The 19,887-nt window shown below is 36.5% G+C and overlaps 1 protein-coding gene across 1 annotated transcript in view; it reads right to left on the bottom strand.

Annotated features, from left to right (window-relative positions):
• Nucleotides 1-3,809, bottom strand: part of LOC134672778 (ankyrin repeat domain-containing protein 6) — a 127,575-nt gene extending 123,766 nt beyond the window's left edge. Inside the window, exon 1 of the mRNA XM_063530719.1 lies at nucleotides 3,571-3,809. The gene's annotated coding sequence lies outside the window, so the exon portion shown is untranslated. The remainder of the gene's footprint in view (nucleotides 1-3,570) is intronic.
• Between the last annotated feature and the right edge of the window lie 16,078 nt (nucleotides 3,810-19,887).

Below are 19,887 nucleotides of genomic sequence, written 5' to 3'. Positions count from 1 at the left end.
GTTATGTGACGTTCCACGACAAAAGTTACCTTATGGCGGCTGGCGCTTACGTTGGATAGCGCCGCAATAATATTGGAGCGACGTTAATAATCGTAAGCGCCAACCGCCATAAGGTACCTTTATCCGTGGGACGTCACATATCTTTACTATATCGTATTTAGTCAATGTCTAATTCACTTTCCGAATCGCGCCGTTATTTAGTTTTTGCAATATTTAAGGTTTTTTTTTTATTGAAACTTAAATTGGCTCTTAATTTTTCACTTTTCTTATAGACACTATTTAAATTAAAAAAAGAATTCTCTTAAATTATTTTAACGCATTAAATAATTTCTAGATTCAATTTGAATTGTTTAATGGGGTTGGCCGGTCGAAGTCTTTAGTAGATGGCGCCAGCATAGCTTGCCCTGTCAATCCCTAGAATTGTGTCATATTTAGGTTTTTTTATTCCCTGGATGCCAGCCCTTTAAGCCAAAATCTCATAGAAAAAGGGGCAAGCTATGATGGCGCCATCTATGAAAACCTTTGACAGTTGCCAACCCCATTGTACGAGGGTCGCACTGAAATATTCGGGAATGGGACACTTAGAAATAACATAATAGAAAGAGGCATATAATTTATAAAAATGTAACTCTTTATAAAACTTTTAAGGTATATTTCATTTGGTTGTCATTTGTATTTAAGAATTACTGGCAATTTGAAAATTGTATGTCGAACATTATTTGAATTTTTGGCAAAGTGATTTTTCCGATCAAATTTTTAAACGGTTTTCAATATGCCCTCAGCGAACAAATAAAAGTTACAATGGGCTTCTGTTATTTTTTTATGAACTAGAGTTCATCGTACGCTCGTTTGCGGTTAAAATTAAATATGAAAGTCACTTTCATTTTATCCCATAGATGATCTTAAAGAAGCATGTCATTCCAAAGCGACGTCAAAAATTAAAATCGCATTTGTGCTGTTAATTAAAAAGACTGCCAAAAAAGTTGCATATCGGCAGATTTCGACATTCCTAAATATTCATATGACAACAGTAAAAAAATATTATATATATATATATATGTAAAAAAAACTTCAATTCCGTTGGCTACTCCACGAATTTCATACAAAACCACTAAGGCTCCAAAATCGCCATACAAAAAGGACTTTGGGATTATGAGCCGTGTGCATTACAGAATGATTACTTTCAAAAGAAAATTTATATGCGTGGTCAGTTTGAGATTAAGTATGCATTAAAATAAAGATTGACTGTCTAGATGCGACAGTATTCTCTATTCCCGACATTTTCAGTTAGTCTAACCCCCTTATTCATAAACGTCTACTAAAGTTGACAAGCCGATAATAATCGTTTGTCCCTTTCCGACGTATTGGTATGATGGAAAGGTACAAACGATTATTTATCTTTATCTTTTATCTTATCTTATCTAAGGGGTTAAGGTTTTATATTGACCCACAAACACTAGTACCTATAATCAACAGCCAAATATATTTGTGTAGGTAATTATTTATTTGAAGTTATTTATTAATAATTTGCCACTACAATGTAAAAATTAGTTCATGATTTGTACACAACAACATTTGTACGAATTGTATTGTATATATGTAATCAAATCACCTTGCAATGAATGGGAGGCATGTAGTGACGTAATACTTGAGCAAAAACATGACAGCGCGAGCATTGAATGAATTTGTTAGGTAATGAGGCACAAATTGAATAAATAACATAATTGTTGGGAAACATTGTGTTTTGTGATATTGTGGAATATCACAAAAATAATTTATTGTAGCACATTGTTTATCATTATCAAACTTATGCATTTGTGTTTTTGTATCAAAACTATATTTAGAAGATAATACGTTTTGTTTTAGGTAAACAACTGTAGTTTTAAAATGTGTTAATATATGAAAAAAAATCCCCACACTATAAATAATGCAATTGAATGTATGATATTTTCCCATGTAAAAAGACTTACCTAAATCATACAAAGGCGAAGTTTTAATTACCTATACTATATGTAATCTTGATGATAGTTTTTAAATCTCAAAATCATATCAGAATGGATCACTTTTTATGATTTTTAACGACTCCTTTTTCATTGCTCATAAGTGTAGCTGTCATTCATGAACAACGTTAATGGATAACTTTGTATGAAGTTTTTTTTTTAAACGACTCCTTTTTTATTGCTCATAAGTGTAGCTGTGGACCTACTGTTACATTACATACAACTCCATACATCTGCCTAAGGCGGGGTCCTTGCAACATCTGTCTACACTCAAAGGGCAACCACCGTGACCGCGGTCATAAAAGTCAAGCACTATGTGAGTACTAATGCAATATAATTTTACTGGAATTCCGACAAAGTGTCCGACAAACAATTCTACTCGACTCCACACTGTGTGGAGCGGGCTTAACAATTTTTACCAAAGAAGTCTAGTATTCCAGACATACTTACATATAGGTTGGACCCGGGACTACGTCCAAGACCACCGGTGGACGGGCAGCAGCGTCCCTCAAATTCGGTGTACTCGACTGCGATCGCCAACCCGCCTGCCAAGCGTGGCGATTATGGCATACACCCCCCAACAGGGGGAGGCCTATGTTCAGCAGTGGACGTCTTATGGCTGAGATGATGATGATGATGATGACATATAGGTTTGTTATTTCTATAACGTAAATGTTTATGCCAAGTTTTAGTAATTAGAGCATGTCAGTTTAAAATGGGATTTTATGAAAGGGGATTTCTTACAAGGGATTCCTAGGACTCTCAAAAACAGACTGACATAGATTAAGGCGTATTTTTTTTTTGTAAGAAATACCCAGGTATTATCTGAAATGTCGTGTTAGTCGTGCATTTCCATATTTATGGACAATTCCTAATTTAATTTTTGCTGCCAATTAAAGTGTGTGTTTACCTTAACATTCTTCGTTCAACTGATTTAAACTTACGAAAGTGCAAATTATAAAGTACTGGCGTATATTATATATATGGTAAAATACCTGCTAGTGCTCAACATGCTGATGCCCAATAGATGACACCTTGCTGTCACCTCTATTGACAACGATGACATTGTACTGGGACCGCGTCGAGCACCAGTACGTTTACCTTACCTGCCTAAATTATTAATCCTGCATAGATTTATCGTAGTTATTGTTATGAAACACATTTTTGTAAACAAATACACAGCTCAAGCTTGAAGTTAATTTGTATGTGCGAAGCGTACCGGCGGGAACCGAGGTCTTTACCCTACGGACACTTTGGTATCGAATTATCGACGGCCTTATTCCAAATAGAGAACCCTAAGCATTCCTATGTAACTCCAAAAAAAACTATAATTAAATCTAGGTATGCTTTCTTAAAGAAAAATGTGTTTTAAAGTTTTTATTAAAGCTTTTTGCAGATGTAGAGATTGTTACTTACCTACCTATCTACTCTACCTATTCAAAACATTTACACAAAAAGTTTTTTAAATACAATTTTAGTTAGACCAAAAAACCGCCCACCTACAGAACTTTTTTTAGCGAGAGAATACTAATTTTCCCACTCAATACATATTACAAAAACCTCAACTCACCTCCAATAAGAACATCCAATAAGAACGGCATCCAATTGTGAAGAAAACCACAAAAAACAACACTATTCACTGTAACAGTGCACTCACAAAAAACACAATAATTCTCCACTACATTTTTCCAAAAAACACAAAAATTCACAGAAAACACACACGGGTCACCGGACGAGCAGTTTGAGAACAACTGACGCTATACGCGGCTTGGAGCGCGTACGCATCGCCTTTCTCCTTCGCACGCTCCCACTCGTTCCAGGTCTGAAAGAGACGAAATATGATTAATGTCTGATGGCGAAAGCTTTCGATAAAAACTGAACGAACTGGCAAAGTTACCTTTGCGGTCGATAGAGGCTTTACTATAAACTGAATCCCTTCTATTTAAATGCATCCGTGCGTTGCTGCGTTTTATAGAAGTACGCGGTTAACTTTGTACTTTTGCGGTGTATGGAAGTTTTTGAAAGGTCGTATTTTTAATAGGATTTATACCGTAGTTACGTCTTTTTGTAAATAAGGCAGTGTAATTGTATAAGGATTGGTATTTAAGTCGTCAAGTGTCTCGTTTGTTTGCTGGACTCTCCTACATTGTATTTATTGTGCAACGTCGTATGTGAATGGTCATATGAGGCCTTAATAACGGTTATAGCCCAGTTATCCCAGAAATATTATGTATGAGTAGGCTTGGTTTACCTTTCTCAGTATGTCAGAAACATATGGAATAGAATCAATGTTGTATTAGTCAATTTCCTTGATAAAGTGAGCGACATACACTGCCGTATTTAAACTTCAAGATATTCACAAGAGACGACACGTACTAGATTCATTCTACATACGTTATAGTTTAGATATCAACTAGTTCTCTTTTGCAGCGCAATTCGGGCAACCAATCTCACTTTTACGTTAGATAGAGTAAGATATCTATTAGATGTGAATTGGATCTCTAAGTCATATCCTGTGGAAATCGTTCAAGAGTATCTCCAGAATCGCGCAAATGTCAAATTTGACAGGTTAGATCTTAAACATATCGTTATCGTATCTTGGTGATGTCTAAAAGATGTCTAATAGATGTCTATTTCAAAATCCGAATCGGGCCCACATTCGCCGTCGCATTATAGGTACTGCCGCAATTATGGCGCTTCCTCTATCACTAATTTTCAGGGATCATTACCGGTATAACTAAAAATTACAATATCACATAGCATTCACAATATTTCTTTTTTATTCTAGAAAAGTAAGTAAGTAAATATTCTTTATTGCACCAATAATTATACATTTTACATACATGTAAAACTACAAAGAAATATTAGAAGTATTGGAGTAAGTATGGATAAAAATGATTGATCAGATTAGCTAAATTAAATGCAAAAATATACATATCCAACCGAGATACCGTAATTAAATACCGCCTAATTTACCAGTATTCGGTCCCTGCTTATTTTATCAAGGAAATTGACAGATACGGCGACTGCACAGTAACAACAACGCTGCTCTGTGTTGTCTCCCTGTCACACTTACATACGCATTTACAAGTGCGACAGAGAGGCAACACGCCCTCTGAGCCCATTGAGTCAAACAAATGAGCTTTAAAATTAATCATACCTTCTACATAAGGGCTTCACGTACTAAGATCAAACTTACCATAAATGTACCTTATGTCAGTCCATTAAGGTTTATAATTGGTCAGTCGTGACCGACGTCAATGTAACGATGGTAATGTAATTTGTCGATTCTTCCACACATTAACTGTACAATAAAATGATCGGACATTCGGAAAAGATGGAGTGCTTTTACGTGAAGGATTCTGTTGATGTGTGATGAAATGTTAAGGATGCCACGGCGCGTATAATTGATGTTGAATTGACAGATACGTTCTGAACAACCAGGGAACAAACAAAATTATGAATTCCTTACATAATTATAATTATAATGAATCAGGTCTTATAGTATTTTATTATATGTGTACGCGTATACAGTATGTGTCTGACCATGGGGCTTTAATTCCAGGGCTTGATTTTACTCGCTAAGCTGAGCTACTTTTACTATGGGAAAAACCCTAAAATACAGGAAAAAAAATTGGCTTTTCCATAGAAAACGTCAACATCTGATCAGCCGAAATGTATGAAGAAGTAAAAAATTTTTTCGGGATTTTGGGGTTGGTGCCATAATAAAAGTAGCTCAGTTTAGCGAGCAGAATCGAGCCCTGGATTTAAAGCCCCATGGTCGGTAACACCATGTAGAAATTAGTAAAATCACTCATTAGTACTAAAAAGAATTTATCTGAAGTATATCGTCTAGTAGCCTAAATTTAAAATAAGTTCCCCAGTTTCTCACACAATTTTAAAATAATACTCAATTTTATATGCAAATTCGACTTATATTCAGTAAGCCACATGTCAGAAATCCCCCAAATTCACCGGAAGTCGTGCGTTATTGCGCCATTGTGGGGTGAAACAAAGCGTTTCCTCCTCCAAAAACAATAAAAATGCCGCCTGCGCATGTTAGCCGTGCGTGTTGTTCACCGAGCGCTAGAGAATCGAACGATTAAATTAAATCAACCAGTATACTAAACGCCTACGTAGATAATTAGATAGTTATTTAGTTAGTTAATACTGGGCATTTTCCGCAAGTCGATAACCAGATAATTAGATATTAAAATTATTGAAAATATTTTAACACGATTTGTTATATATCAACAGCTAGGCCCCTAAGTTTTTTTTATATTATATATTATAAATAATATAAGTTGTGATTATCTATAGTTAGATAAGCATCAGTCCTCATTGTTATATAGATATAAGAGCATGCAAGATGTATTATCTGTTGGTAATCCTAAATAAAGAAAATAAAATAAAATAAGATTGAATTAAAACCAAAATATTAATTTGCTAATCCGCCTTTTCGCGGATTAGGAAAGTAATATTTTGGTTTTAATTAATATGGATTTCCGCAAAGTAACGCCTGATTCTATTCACTAAAATAAGATTTAATTTGATATTTATTGTATGGAATCTGTTTTACGCTCCTCATTTTTATCATAATCAAAAAATCGAAAAAAGTCAAACACGGGGGCATAGCTATGGTTAATATCCATCAAATTATGTAAAAATATTTTCCATAATGTCAATATCCAGAGAGGATAATGGGGAATACGTTTGTATGGAGAAGCGGCCGTCCACTTTCCTCTTAATACTTGTTCAGTTAAATACACAAATATAAATGTCATTTACAGTACATATGGTCCTATTTTTCCGCACTAGTTCGAGAAATAGCACTATTCGTGCCTATGTCAAAAGTTTAAAGGGCCATAGGTATGTATTTACTGTAAAACGTTGTACGATACACATGCGAATAGGTAATTCGCAAGTTTCGCAACTCGTGTCGATTTAAAACACTCCCTTCGGTCGTGTTTTAATTTATCGCCACTCGTTTCGAACTTCCTCTTTTCCGCACTTGTATCGTAAATAACTATTTTAAAATGTCGGAGGTCATTTTCAAGCTTATACATATATAGGTAAGCCTTCAACTCGTTTTAGCGGAGATTGTATCAAAACCATAACAAATTACTAAATCAGAATCGTGCGTCCAGGGGCCAAATTCGACATGTGCAACTGTCAGATTTCGCATCCACGTCAAATCAACAGTTGATTTTATCGCATACTGAGTGTTGATTCCATCAACGGTGGATAATATCATTTGGTACAACCAAAACTCAACTCTAAACTAAGGGTGGTTCGGTTTGGTTTGCTTGTCACCCTAACTGTGGATTGTTAATGTCAAATTTTGACATTGTACGTATTCGAGTACTTATGATTTTTCCCTCATCAACGGGAGATCAACACGATACGTCAAACGTCGCTTGTCGAATAGGGGTCCAGTTTCCTTGAGTGTTCGACTCTCTCTCTACGTTGAGTACCTCAGGGAACACACAGCTTTCAAAGCTCACCGGCGTAAACTGAGCATACATACGGTAGTGTTTGTATAACTTAGTTCTAGTAATGGCTGATGTAAGGATTGTTTGCTTGTGTATGCGGCGGCTGATAAAGAAGCTAGGTTTTAATGATTATATTGTTTGCTTTTAGCCTTTAGAAATTAATTTAACTTCAACCATATATAAAGTTCAAAAGAAATTAGACTGATATAGCATATAACAACAGAAGGCGTTATCCTTCTTTTACTACAAACGGCGTAATTAGTAAAAAATGATAATGATTCCTTTACTACAAACGGCGTAATTAGAGTGATAGACACAGATCCCTGCATTTTGCGTACTTCGGTGTTTGCGGTAGGCCCCTAGGAATCCTGGGCGATTAAATTTGAGTCATATATCTCTGTGTTAAGGTTGAAAATAGACGTGATGGAGTGTAGGTTCTCAAGTGGACTAATAGACAGCCTGAAACCCGATCGGATGGAATTACCTGTTTAGGTGGAGGGTTTCAAGTATTGATCGTATGACCATTTGTCATGGTATATTGTGTTTGTTAACTTTAAGTGTACCTAGGTACAGTTAATCTAATAGAATACTGATAGTCTAAAAAAAGATTAAATATATATTAGACAGAGATGGATACCTAACTCATCTGAAGGAAAAGAGGAAATACTCGTATGTACGAGTACCTATAGATTGACAAAAAACCGGGCAAGGGCGAGTCGGACTCGCGCACGAAGGGTTCCGTACCATAATGCAAAAAAAAACGAAAAAAAAGCAAAAAAAACGGTCACCCATCCAAGTACTGACCACTCCCGAGTTGCTTAACTTTGGTCAAAAATCACGTTTGTTGTATGGGAGCCCCATTTAAATCTTTATTATATTTTGTTTTTAGTATTTGTTGTTATAGCGGCAACAGAAATACATCATCTGTGAAAATTTCAACTGTCTAGCTGTCACGGTTCGTGAGATACAGCCTGGTGACAGACGGACGGACCGACGGACGGACGGACGGACGGACAGCGAAGTCTTAGTAATAGGGTCCCGTTTTACCCTTTGGGTACGGAACCCTAAAAACGCTTGTCAGTGGAGTATAGGCATAATCATACTATATTTTTCTTATGTAAGTATTATAACCCCAAAATTAGTAGGTATAGTTTTATTCTACTGTTAGTGACAAAATTGGTTAGGCAGACTATGAATAATAATTTCGATTGACTTTGACCGAAGTATTTATCCTAGCCAACCTTGAAAATTCCTAATGGTACACCAAATAACTGGTTGAAGTGGTCTCAGACCGGCCACATTAGGAGATGGCGAGATAAGAGCGTGGGCGGCGATTAATAAGGTGCTACTACTAAACTATTAGAGGTTTGCCGGGGGCCTAGACAACTGACAGTCGTTTGGAGAAAACGACGAACGAAATTTAAATAATGTATGGAAATGGTCATGATCACGTCACTTTTCGTTGCATCTGTCATTTCAGTTATGGTAACATTCCATTTCTAACCGCAGCTGCACTACTAGTACTGAACGCGTCGCTGTTATTGTCAATTTCCATAGTAAAATGAACAGTAATGCAGCTGTCGTTGGAAATGGACTGTCACCTTTAGGTACATTTTTTACTTGGCGATTGGTGTTTGTCATCTTGAATACGCTCGACTCCCTAGTAAAGAGTTAGACCAAGAAAAGTCTGCAGCGATTTTGATAGCACACGCATGTGCCAGTGTTAGTTAGTGTTATTTTAAACGTCAAACTTCTATGAAATTATGAGGTATAGGTAAATAACACTTGCACTTCGTGTGCTATCAAAATCGTGGCTTGTCTTACTCTATAAATCTTACAAGTTAAATTTGATCCACTTCCCAACTTCCAATCAAGCTGAAAATTTGCATAACATATGTTAGTCGGATGACAATGCAAATATTATGGTACCGATACCGTGGAACTGATCTGATGATGGAGACACGAGATGATATTGTGATAAAACAACGCTAACTATTTTTTTTAGAAATAAGTTAGAAATATGTATCTCGATGAGTATTAGTTGGCTGTGGAAAGAAAAGTACAGTCAGCGATAAAAGCTTGTAGCAAAAATTTAATTTTGGCCAAAAGCTTATTTCTTAATGTATGTTCCCAGATTTTTCCAAGATGGCTGATCAGTTTGGAAAGTTTTATTGTTATTAATTAATACAAATGTGTTTTAAATAATCAATTTAATTTTTGATAAGATCTTGGAGAAATCGAGGGAACTCTTTAATAATTATTGGCATAGCTGAGCATAGCTAATGATTCGAGTATTTTTAATTACTTCTATGTATAGTAACTTGTACTACATACATTCGTTCATAGAAAATGACATTTGTTGAAGCGAAACAACAAGACCGAATACTATTAAAGTTATTGTACCGTATCGTAGATATATTATCCTCGTGCCGCCCAATGTACATTAGGATGTACACTCAGTTTCAATGGAATGTCAACTTTAATTAAAAACAAAGTAAGTAGCATTTCATTTATCTCGTAAAATTTTCGAACAAATGAAATTCAACCCAATTGAAAATACAACAAGATTCTAACTTCCTTGGCAATAATTTTGTATGGTGGGCGGCACGAGGTTATACGAGTACATTCAAAGTTACAAAACCTCAGACTATCTTTATATACCGGACCCGGGTATGTCCTGAAACTACGACCAGACCCACCGGAGGATGGGCAGGAGCATCCTTAATTGCGGTGCAGTACACTTCGATCGCCAACCCGCCTGCCAATGCCAATGGCACTTACCCCCCCCCCCCCCACCCCAATGCAAAGATGATGATAATTATCTCTATATATCGCTCCTTGAGAAACATAGTGACACTATACAAAATGACGTGTGCCTGTTTCAAAAATGGAACAACGTCACTATACGAATGGTTCTTAATATGCTATGGAATGTCATAGATTCTCATCGAACGAAGAGTTTAACCCATCATCGTATTTCGTTTACTTGGCTTGCATTCTTTGCACGGCCGGCGTTGCCACGTTGACGAATTGCACGGGTTCATTGAACCGGCGCACGCGTCGATCGAATTCGCTGACAAACGGCGCGATTCGGGAAATTAATTAGAGATTAACTAGATACGATATAGTAAAGATAATATCTTTACTATATCGTATCTAGTGAATCTCTAATTCATTTCCCGAATCGCGGCGCCAGCCGCCATAAGGTACCTTTTGCTGTCATATGTCACATATCATTACTATTATATATCTTATCTAGTTAATCTCTAATTCATTTCCCGAATCGAGCCGAAACAAAAGCCTATCGCGACAGCCTGCCCCGCCCCCACCAAACATGTTCCACAAAAAGTTCTACTTTGTCAAACGCGAACGCACACCGTCACACTATCGAATGAAATAAATTTTACACTAGGGATTCAGTTCTATAACCAACAAACCATATTTTCCATTTTAAGTACTTTTATGCTTGCATCTCAATTATTGACCACTAAAAAGGCCGTAACTCGATGCTCCTTTACAGCCCATAACCCGAGTGGTTTACCTTACTTAAGACATTAAATGCGTTTTACATTTTACAACCGGTCGATTATTGAATGTGATATGTGATTTTTGTAACCAAAGCTTCCAGGTCTGGGAGCATATTTGAACTTTAAAAATCTTTACCTATTTGGACGACCTGTCTGGCCTAGTGGGTAGTGACCCTGCCTCTGAAGCCGTTGAACCTCCTGGGTTCGACTCCCGGTAAGGGCATTTGTGTTCATCACGCAAATATTTGTTCTTGACTCATGGGTATTTTCTATGTACCTATTTAAGTATGTAACTATTTATCTATATAAGTATGTACATCGCCGTTTGGCACCCATTGTACAAGCTTAGCTTAGTTTGGGGATAGGTTGATTTGTGTAAGATGTCCCCTCATTTTTAAATATTTAAAAAATGGTCTAGCCAAAATGTATGATAAAGCCAAATTTTTGTTCGCGACTTCGGGGTTGGTCTCACAGTAAAAGTTGCTTAGTATAATCCCAAAACCTCCCTGGCATTTAGCCATCCTGTATAAAAAAAAAACCGTGCAAGTGCGAGTCGGACTCGCGCACGATCACATAGATCGGAAATCACGATTTAGGCCGCCAAAAATATTTTATTGCATTTTTGCGCTTTATATACGATTTCGAACTAAGAAAACATATTTTTAGATAATTACAATTATTATTTTTAAATGTATGGCCCTTTTTTACAAAAAATGGTGATTTTGCTCCTCCTCGCTTGATTATTTTATATATTAATGATATATATTATAGTAAATAAATATGTATTTTCTTTCATTGAATATATAAATAATAAAATACACATGTATTTATACATATATATTATATTTAGGTATAAGAGTAACATATGTATTACAGAAACTAATAGAAATATACAAAGGTTGTTATCTAATATTATTACGATTGATACATTTGCTCAAAAAGATTAACATAAATAAATAAAACCCTCGCCACATTTAATCATCATCATATCTTAAAGAAAAATCCGCCTCATCGCTTGGGTAGCATTGATGATTCTCCGCTCTCACCTTATGTGGCTCAGCAGAAATCAATAGTTGCATAGTTTCTGACAGAAATAATTTAACTCGAGGTTTCGTTATCTTTCTCGTACTGCTCATAAGCGGATCGGAGGTCAGAAGCAACTTATGGTAAATGTCCAGATTGCAGTATTCTCTAGAAAACTTTCGGGCATGATATGGCCGAAATTGTTTGTTTCGGGCTTCTGCAGCTTCCTCCGAAAGTTGTCCAAAGGGAACTATAAGGTTTTCAATAATACATATGTAATTCTGCCATGGATCCGTAGCTCTACTATCAGTTTCGTGAATGACAGTGAGAAGTGAAGACAGTGAGAAAGTTAAGGAAAATGTATGGAGTAATTGTACAGAGCCTCTACCGGTCACGTAAAGAACTAAAAAATTCAATTGGTACCATGAGTTATAGACGTTTTTACGCGAGTTTTCCATACTTGCCTAACTTCACACCTAAAACGCTCTCTTTCTAATTATATAATGAAAACTGAGCCAGAATTATTCTGCGTAAATACTTTACGCGAGTAAACGTGACAGATGTTATGGAAAAATACGTGCGTTTCCAACGTGACATTTCTGTCAACTTGTAAACACAACAAATACGCAGATTTTTCACGAATATCAATGCAATTTTCAACGTAATATGTATAAATTTATAACAGTATGTGAACTTCAAGCAAAACTTTAAGGGATAAATCAATTAATAGTTCGATAAAAGGCTGATTTAGTACAAAGGTAATGAGTTATACTTGACATCATATTTTCCTATTTCTACTGCTACATTTGCGAAAATCACATTGCTTACGAGCAGTTTTTGGTTTTAGGCAAGAAGCTGATTGAAAACAACATTTCCATGAAAACCCGGATTGCATCATGTATGCATGTAGAAGTTACATATGTATTAAGAATTAAGGCTCAATACAAGGAGCGGTACATAGACATGTTGCTGTTTTTGTTGCTGGGTGCACATAACACATAGTAAGAATAAGACATACCATACCGCAAGACCTATTATAATATTTACACAAGAATTGCTACGTATTTTATTAAGCATTATTATCTTATATAAAATAAAACATACAAATGTTCTGTGGGTTTATTTATTTTTCTTTACTAAGTAAGTATTATTTTATTTTCCGTTGTTCAAATTATTGTGTTTGGTACCTAGGTAATCGTTTTTCATGTCAACTTGGTAACAGGAAATATAAAACTTTCTTCAAAAACTTTTGCTGGTGGTTCTGAATCTGAAAATTTAAATAAGATTTAAACACATTTATTGCCAAAAACCCGCTGCGTGGGTTCATTTTGTATTGGAAATGGGGCGCTTGGCACTGAAATATACTCGAGATCATATAGGTACTATAAAATTAAAATCGCTATTAAGGTCATACGTAGGGTCTGTGCGGAAAGAGAAGAGTCGTAGGTATAATGTATGGGCTCCCCTAAATTTCACGACTTTTCTCTTTCCGGACACTCTATTAGATAATGTTACTTAGCAGTAGGAGACGGCCGCTGTCATGATGCGGACTGAAGCGGACCATTATAATACATACCTATTTTAATATTTTAAGATTTCTTCTCATGTGTGTATTATTTTCATCATAGGTAATAAATATGTAGCCAAAAGTAGCCTGTATAATCGCGCCGTATACTTTGCTTCCTATTTTTTAACACGCAATGTCATAATTTTAACTCGATTATTAATGATGTTTACGTAATTATCATATTTTGCAATTTTTGTCTTGAATACAATTATATTTTAATTTATACACTGTTTACTAACATTGATGTGTTTATTATTTTCGTAACTATGGCAACGTCAAATCTTTAAAAATTTGTAGAATGAAGGTTGAGTCAGTAACAAAGTGACAAAACTGGTCTTAGAGCATTTAATAACTGGAGTGGCCATTGAGTGCTTACTGTTAGGATTTAGGATTAGGGTTCCAAGCAGGAAAGAAAAGCTTGTTTTAACACCATATAGGTAATGTTTATTAATCTCAAGCAAGACTACATAGTAATGGCGTCTCATACGAGAAGAAAGAACACCTACGTTTGTTTTATATTGACAACCGAATAAATCAAATATCATAGTCGTAGTAGTCTCGAAGGTATACTCTTTATTTTTTTGTTGACATTATTACTTACCCCTCTGCCGAAAAACTTGCACAATTGTGCAAACTTTTGTATGGACCGACATGGCTTTTTGTACGATACGTACAAATCATGTAGAAATAGCAATACATTTGACGTCCCCTCCCCCGCAAAAATCGGCGGACTGTTTTGTAAAGAAAATGACAGCGATGACATCTCCCTTCTAAATGCTCTTAGTGGATGGTAGAGGTAAGGAATACAATCTCCGTGTAATTAATAATGAAAAAGTGTCCGTCAAAAACCTTAAGAGGGAAGTATACTACGTAATACTCGTCCATACAAAAAGAGAAAACGTTTTTCCACTTGTATATAAATACGAGTATCTTCCATTCTCCATGATTTTTAGTACGGTATTGATACAATGAAAAACTAGGTTTATGGGTTTTCTTTTTTTCGCTACTCTGGAGAGATTTAGAAAAATTATAATAGCTGACAGCGTGCCCAGTTTTTGCAAATATTCTCCCTTAAAGGAGTTTTCTCATAAAGTCATAAAGGATTCTCCTTACCTCTAACCTCTATATTCACGGCTACCATCAGTATATGTAACATTACTTTCTGTGCATCTCACTTGCACTAATATGCGAGAGCGAGATGCATAGATAGTAAATTACGTAGACGTGAGAAAATTTGACAATTTTGTTATTTAGTTCATTAGGTGACTCCTAGAGGCGCTGTATAAAACTCCGATATACTCGTAACTCTTGCTCTGTTTTTTAGTATAGTTAGAAAGGGACAGTATCGTTTGGAGTGGAGTGAAGTTAGGTACATAAGACCGTAAAGAAACGTAAAACGTGACTCACGGCACGTTTATTCACCGAGTGTAAGTGAAAAATACTCTGCCAACTGATGGTAGAGGCTCAGTATTTTGTGCATTGTCGGTGTCATCGGATGCCACTCATATAAATTTATATAAAGCTTTGCCGTTTCCAGAGCGTATGAGCGGAGCGGCGGAGCTACTTTCCAACCAAGATTCATTAGATATCAGAAAATTTTCCACAATGCGACGTGATCTAATCCATCTCTTTTTAAATTCTGATTCAAAATGTGAAATTTTACGCTTCATGTTCTTTTTTTCTTCATCTCCGTCACCTGAGCGCATAAGGAGATAATTTTCCAAAAAGTCCAATTTTTCAGCTATTGACCGAAAATTCTGTTCGTTTAACTTATCAGACAGGTATTTTCAAGTCACAACTTTTTAACCAGAGGCATTTGATGAACCTAAAATAACAGAAAAGACATTTTAACGCTAATGAAAAAAAAACGTAATAATTTGCTAATTCCGAAAAAAATTTTTGAAACTTGATATTTTACAAAGTGCCCAAAAGTGCCCTCCAATTTTTTCATAAAATGTAAAGATATGTTTGATTTATAGAATGACATAAAAAATATCACTGGGACGGGCCCGGAAGTATAGTATTTTCACAATTAAATATGAAAAAATAACAAAATTTTCATCAAGACAAGGGTCATGTTTAGTGGGTTATATATATATCATAAAATAAATATTTCTAATTCAAAATAATTGAAAATAATAGAAACTTACCTGAATTTTCGATATCCATCACTTTCACTGACAAATAAACTCCACAAAAATAAATATTGGCTTAGAAATGTTTGCTTCGGATAACAGTGCTAAGAACCGCGCGTGCAACGTATGTGATGACTGAGGTTTGAGAACCTGGTAGATTACCTACGTAACTAATAAGGGTGGTGGTGGGGTGGGATTAATTCCGTGATAGTGTAGTGTTATTCGAGAGCTAATTAGTTTTGCGATAAGCCGACTTTTAGAAAGTTGACTTTTGGCGGCCTAAATCGCGATTTCCAACCTATGTGCGATGGCTATCGTACCATAATGCAAAAAAAAACGGTCACCTATCCAAGTACTGACCCCGCCTGACGTTGCTCAACTTCGGTCAAAAATTACGTTTGTTGTATGGGAGCCCCACTTAAATCTTTATTTTATTCTATATTTTGTTTTTAGTATTTGTTGTTATAGCGGCAACAGAAATACATCATCTGTGAAAATTTCAACTGTCTAGCTATCACGGTTCGTGAGATACAGCCTGGTGACAGACGGACGGACGGACAGCAGAGTCTTCGTAATAGGGTTCCGTTTTACCCTTTGGGTACGAAACCCTAAAAACTATCTTGTAGTAACCGTAAACTATGAGTTGCGTGTGTGAGGCACTCGGCTCGATTCGGAAAATGAATTAGATCTCTACTAGACCTCAACAAGTTACGATATGGATAATTTAAAGATATTTGTAAGATAGATATGTCAAATTTGACGTTTCCGCGATGCTGGAGGTCCTCTTGAACGACTTCGACAAGTTATGACTTAGATATCCAAGTCACATCTAGTCTATATCTAATGTAAATCTAGTTGATCTCTATATCGTTTCTAGATCTTGTGATTATCTCGTTTCCCGAATACGCGTGACTGTGTTGTAAAAATGGACTTGAAGTGCATCTCGAGTAGATGGAGTAAAATCTAAATAAAATCAAGTTGAGATTTTTAATGCTCGAATAGGTTCATTCTTAAACACTATAGACTGCGGTGTGGGATTCAGAATCTTGAAATATGATAATATTCTGATATGAATATCAGTCTGAATTTCATAATAGTTACCATGGAATAAGTGCGGTGACTGCGGTGTAATGCAAGGATAAGTACTTATATTCGTATCGAATTGATTTTGAACATTTGATTTTGAATATGGTCCTGTATGGACATAATTTTTACCCGACTACGGCAACGCAAAAGGAGGGTTATGATTTTGACCGGTATGTATGTGGGTATGTATGTATGTTCATTTGTTCTAAAGTACACATTACAATACAATTTATACTTATGATGGTGAAGGTACAGTTTACAAAAAAACAACTTATAATATTTTTCAACTCGAAGGTTAGGATGACACTGTCATTTCAATATAATATTGCGAGATTTGGCGTTTTTAGGTTATAAATTATATGGAGATGACACGTGTCATCCTACACTTCGAGTTTGTAAAATATTATAATATGTATGTTATTTGACATTAACAATTAAAAAATGCATTATCTATCATAACAATTAATATTATGTTAAATCGATCTACTTATAATCCGATGTATTAAATTTAATTATGTTATGGAACAACACTGAAATAAGATAAAAGACACATTACATTATAATTATCAATGTTATTCAAGTATGTTCAACATTGTAAACGGTACCAACATTGTAACATTTGTAACATTAGATGCCCCATCAAAATGTTTGATGGTTATTCCGGTCGATTTATTGCCACTTTTGTAAGTTAATCACGTTAATTAGCAATCCAACATGTACATATAAATCGAGTGCAATAACCGGCGAGCATTTAATTAAGTAATAATATGTTTACAATTTCTGTTTGGCTGCGACGCATTCAGAGGGCTTACCACGAACCACGTTCGACGTGTTGCCTCCCTGTGACACTTACGTACGAATTTACAAGTGCGACGAAGAGGCAACACGTTGAACGTGGTTCGTAGTAGGCATTCAGAACCAGTTTCTGCGTCCATTGTTTCGAGTCTTCCTTGAAATCCCCTTTACCATGAAATACTAAACTACTTTTTATCTCCGATCGTAATCCGTTGCGTGCGCACTAGGGTTGCAGATTTTTGTGTGAAGTTGATAAGGCGCAGTGGATAAGGTGTGGAGTGATGGGTTATCTTGGTAGGGGGGCGGTCGGTAGTAGCCTGAGGGTGCGTTAGCTGGTTGGGCCTGAGACTGAGACCTGTATGTGTGTGGTTCAAGATAGAAACGAGGGGATTTATTCCCGTGGCTATTATATTAACTAGTCTGAGAGTTTATTTTAATACATTTATGGCGTTATTCATAAACGTATGTCCAGTCTAACAAGCATTTGATAATCGTTGGTCCTTATTCGTCAATTTGGCATTCGCATTTGTTAGAAAGCGATAAAATTTAATAAGTTTTATTCCCCTAAACCCTGCTAGATGGTGTGCTAAAATTACTGCACCTATGCAATTAAAACTGCACGAGGTTATGCGCTTGGAGGGGAACAGAAGCACCTTCTGGTCTTCAACAGAAGACTGCATTGAGGGAACGACTGAAGAGAAGAGAGACCTAAAAATGTACAAATAATGGTCATTATTCCTCCGCTAGTATAGTTTTGCTCTCTGCGTGTCCGCACCGTTCATTGATTTAGCCACATTGCTCGCAGAAGTTCTGACAATCTAGAGCGTCTTATGGTGACCGGGAATATGGAAAAGGACCTTGTGGCAGAGCCCTAGCCGTTGGACAGACCAGGTGGCATCAAGCCTGGAAATATCGCTCAGCACGGCTCTCCATGAGGCAGCCGATGGAGAGAAGCTATTTTGAAACTTGTCGAAGGAGTCACGATCCTCAGTAATGCGAGAACGATAGAGAAGGAGTATAGTTTACCGCAACAGCGTGTAACTTGCACCTACGCAGCCCTATTACGGGCGTTCCAGGGATATTTCCGATGGCCGCTGACCGGCCCGGGAATGTATTAATTTTGCGGCAAAAATAGCCCACAGCCACAGCCTTTACAATTTACATAATAACTCAAGAGACAAGGCTCAGCGAGGGAAGCAAATAAAATGTCGGGTTGGTTTAGTCTTCTGTACTGGATTTTTCAAATGCTTGGATATGCAACCGAGAGAAAAATATTGCAAGCTTATATGAAGATCCAACTTCTTCATAAGTCAAGTCGACGACACTTCACAAATACTGCATATATTTATAAAACTTACCTATAAGTATGCGTACTCATTATTATTATTTTGGATGTGATGTGGGGTTTTATTGTTAGTTGCATTTCAGTAGAATTATTTACTTATATACGGTCATGTCAACGTAGATAGATAGATACGTTATCACAACGTTAAGTTCAATATCTTTTTTTTAATGTAAAGTTTAGTTTTGATCAGTTCCATGACTGGGCATTACAATCCGCGCCGCGCTTCGCACGCTCATACTGCTTAGCGCCTGTATCAATTTGACTAAGTAGGTTATAAATATTAGTTATTTTCGATTACCTACCGTTGCATGATTTTAGCAGGATGCTTACCGCTCGATACCTTTCACTATAATTATGCTTGGGTGGAAAAACGCCACTTGACATCAGTTAACATGTTCCATATGCAATTTTAATTATTTCCTTATTAAAGTTATACTTTCGCGTCGATTCGCAATCATATTACACGCACACGGGAAAAGTGTCGTAACGTTATGATGGGTACGTCCTGTATGGCTTGTCATACTCGTATATTTACCCCTTTGAACGCCACGCCTATCGTGTATCACAAGGACAGATATTGGGCTGTAGCCGCGCGCATCAGTTGACGTATTTGGTCAAAGGGTTAAAGGTGACGCTAGAACGGTCCGAACCTGAGCCGAGGCGTCCATTCGTTTTGTATAACTAGAAAACATCGCGTGATCACCGAGCACGCGTCATAGAAAACGAAGTTGACGCGTCGCCCGCCCGACCGGGCCGCTCGGCCCGGACTCGGACCGTTCTAAATCATTTCTCGTCAGGCAACAAAAGGCCCATAATACAATACACACATAATGACGCGATCTGCCGTGGCGGAAACATGCGCAGGTGCGTTTAAAACACCTTATTTGGGTAGATAGCCCATGGAGTTGGGGGGCCTA

This window comes from Cydia fagiglandana, chromosome 17, assembly GCF_963556715.1.
Source record: "Cydia fagiglandana chromosome 17, ilCydFagi1.1, whole genome shotgun sequence".
In the NCBI taxonomy this organism is placed as follows: domain Eukaryota; kingdom Metazoa; phylum Arthropoda; class Insecta; order Lepidoptera; family Tortricidae; genus Cydia; species Cydia fagiglandana.
The sequence above is the reverse complement of the archived record's forward strand: the minus strand, read 5'-3'. Positions and strand labels throughout refer to the sequence as shown.